Below are 3,746 nucleotides of genomic sequence, written 5' to 3'. Positions count from 1 at the left end.
CCTGGGGGTCTTCAAGTGAAGGCTAGATGTGTATCTAGCTGGGGTAATGTAGGCCCAGCACTCTTTCCTGCTTATGCAGGGGGTCGGACTCGAAGATCTATTGAGGTCCCTTCCGACCCTAGCATCTATGAATCTATGAATCTATGTTGGTAGATGCAGGCCAGGGTTTTATTTGTTTTGCTGGCTGCGGCATCGCATTGGTGGCTCATATTCATCTTGTGGTTAGTTGTGACCCCCAAGTCTCTTTCAGACATTATGCTAGTGAATGAAGCACTGCCAAATCTATAGGTATGATGGGGTATTTTGCTTCCCAGGTGGAGCACTTTGAATTTCTCTATATTGAAAGTAATCAGGTCTGTATCCGCCCACCTTGCAAGCTTATCCAGGTTGGCCTGAATCCCCAGCCTATCCTCCAATGTGTCAGCGCTTCCCCACAGTTTGGTGTCATCCATGAACTTAACCAGTTCATTTCTGACACATGGATCCAGGTCATTAATGAATATATTAAAGAGAATTTGTCTGAGTACTGATCCCTGAGGGATGCCACTGGTCACCATATGCCATGCTGACTCGGTTTCATCAACACACTCTGGATACAACCATGGAACCAGTTCCTGAGCCATCAGACCATATAGTTGTTGAGGCTGCAGTTCCCCAGTTTTGCCATGAGGACATCATGGGAGGCCAAATCAAAGGCTTTTTTGAAATCTAAGTCAATTACATCAACCTCTTCCCCTGGTCATAGGAGGAGATGAGGTTGGTCAGGCACGACCTACCCAAAATGAAGCCATGTTAGTTGTCTCTCAGAATGGCACCTTCTGTCAACCTCTTGTTGATGGATTCTTTGATAATTTTTTCCAAGATCTTTCCAGGGTTTGACGTCAAACTGATTGGCCTGCAGTTTCCTGGATCTTCCTTCCTTCCTGTCTTGAAGATAGGTACCACGTTGGTCCTCCTCCAGTCTTCAGGAATTTCTCCTGTGTGTCACGAGTTCTCAGTGGTCAAGCTATCATGTCAGCCAACTCTTTTAGGACTCTTGGGTACATTCCATCAGGGCCCACTGACTTTTAGCTGGTAAAGCAAACCAAATTCTGGCTTGCATCCATAGATGCTTCTCAGATAAATCTCAGGATGTCATCCTCCTGCTGTACTTGGCCTTGGTGAGGCTGCAGCTGGAGTACTACATCCAATTCTGGGTTCTGTGCTTTAAAAATGATGTGAAGAAGCTTGAGAGAGTCCAGAGGAGAGCCACACACATGATCAGAGGACAAGAGAATATGTCTTATGAAGAGAGGCTGAGAGCCATGGGACTCTTTAGCCTAGAAAAATGCAGGTTCAGGGGTAACCCTGCAGCACCCTATAAGTACGTCATGGGTGTGCATCAGGATCTGGGAGAACACCTGTTCACCAGAGCGCCCCAAAGGATGACGAGGTTCAATGGTCACAAACTCCTTCAAGACTGTTTTAGGCTGGTGTGAAAGAGTAAACAGTGACATGGCAAAAAGAGCCGGAGAATGTTGCTTCCAGAGCTATTACCATATTAGGATAGAAGCAAGGGAAAAGAAAAGAAAGAGGAGAAGGAAGTCTCAGAAAGGGAGCAGAAAGAAAGAGTGTCTGAAGGAAAAAGTGAGGGAGAAAGAAGATCTCCAGGAGATAAAACACTTACCTCAGGATTTTTCTTGCCGCTGGAGAGAAAGGAGCTCTGAAAAAGAGGGGCGGATCCCTGAAGAGGTACCAGAGACCCGGCTGGCATCTGCACTGAAAAGTAAACAAAAAAAAAAAAAAGAGAAGAGTTAATTGACTCACTCCCACAAGCTTAGTGAAAACAAGTGAGTGCTGACCACAAGGATTCAAGGCTTCAGGCACGCACCAGATGAAAGGTACACACTCAAGATAGCAAAAGTAAAGAGAGAGAAATAACAAGGCTTGAAGAGAAAAGCCTGCTCTAAAAAAAAAAAAAAAAAGGAAATAAACAGACAAACCAGTGTTAAAGGGACTTTGTTTATTAACACCAAGTTCAGTCCAACCAAACTGATAATGGTTAAATAAGAACAGTATGTAGATAGAATTACAAAGTTGATATAATTGTTTTAAAAAAAAAAGGACCACTTCTGTTTAAAGATAATGGAAGTTTGTATAGTGTTATAAGGAATAAAGATAAAGACAAGTGTTAATCTGCATCTGATTGTAAATATATATATCGGCGAGTCTGTGGGAATAATCGAGTTAAGTTTTCCTTTATAATACTGAGATTCCAAATACAGACACCCAAAGAGCAAAATAAAACAACAAATATATATATAACAACCCTCCCAACAAGTGACATTACAAAGCAGAACATATTATAATAAGATCCAAGAAATGGCAGGCGGGAAAGTTGGGGTACTTACAGCTCTTTGGGAGATTATAAAAGGATACAGAGAGGCAAGGTCCACCATCACACTGGACATAAGGAAAAACTTCTTTACTGTCTGAGTATGCAGAGTCCGGAATAGACTCCCTCCAGAGGTGGTGCAAACACCTACTATGGACTCCTTTAAGAAGTGTTTGAATGCTTATCTTGCTGGGATCCTTTGACCCTAGCTGACTTCCTGCCCTTGGGGCAGGGGGCTGGACTCTATGATCTTCCAAGGTCCCTTCCAGCCCTAATGACTATGAAATCTATGATTTACAGATGTCCAGCCTCTCAAGGTGTTTCCTCATAAGGTCTTCACCAAATATGGGTGTATGGTCATCTGTACCTTTGTAGTCTTGTGTTCTGTCAGGTGGGGTGATCCCTTTGGGCTGGTGGAGAACTGACACAAAGTAATCATTGAGGAGATTAGCTTTGTCTTGGGTTTTGGTTGTCAGTTGCCCCATTTGATTCATCAGGGGTCCAGTGTTGCCTTTATTTTTCTTTTGATTTCCTACGTATCTGAAGAAAGACGTTTTGTTGTCCTTGATTTGCATAGCAAGCTTGAGCTCCATGTCAGGCATAGCCCTAAAAGTTTGGGCCAGTGATGCATAATCCTCCTTAGAGGTATTACCTGTCTTTCAACCCCTATAGGCTTTTCTTTTAAGATTGAGGAGGTCCATGAGTTCCCTATTTAGCTAAGGAGGGTTATCAGCCCTTTTGCTTCCATTCCTGTGGGCCAGGATGGACTTTTCTTGTGCTTTTAGGATCATGTCCTTAAGGAACGACTGCTTATCTTGTACACCTTTCCCTGTTGAACTGTGATCCATCAGGGCCTCGACAACCAACCTCCTGAGCTTGTGAAAGTCAGCTGTCTTGAAGCTGAGGATTTTTGTGTTGCTGACTGATTGATCTTCACTAAAGAAAAACAACATCATGAAAATGTTCTGGGTTAGGCATACCATGCAGCAAGGAGAACAATCCTGGAGGTCTAGACCCATCTGTTAGTGTCTTTTCCATCCAGCACCCATAATCCATGACTACTCCTCTGCCCCACCCAAGCAGCAAAACCACAACATCTCTGAAAGTCCTTTAAGCAAGCATTCACGAGGGGCCAGCAAGGGAGGTTATGCTTAGGGTCAACCAACACAGGTTCATTAGAGGCAGGTCCTATCAGACCAACCTCATGGCCTTCTATGACCAGGTCACAAAATCCTTAGATGCAGGAGTAGCAGTGGATGTAGTCTTTCTGGACTTTAGAAAGGCCTTCGACACTGTCTCTCATCCCATTCTCATTAAAAAACTAGGGGACTGTGGTGTCAACACCTACACAGTCAAATGGGTTGCTAACTGG

Source organism: Crocodylus porosus, unplaced genomic scaffold (genome assembly GCF_001723895.1).
Source record: "Crocodylus porosus isolate Cpor-Errol unplaced genomic scaffold, CroPor_comp1, whole genome shotgun sequence".
NCBI classification, from domain to species: Eukaryota; Metazoa; Chordata; order Crocodylia; family Crocodylidae; genus Crocodylus; species Crocodylus porosus.
The sequence above is the reverse complement of the archived record's forward strand: the minus strand, read 5'-3'. Positions refer to the sequence as shown.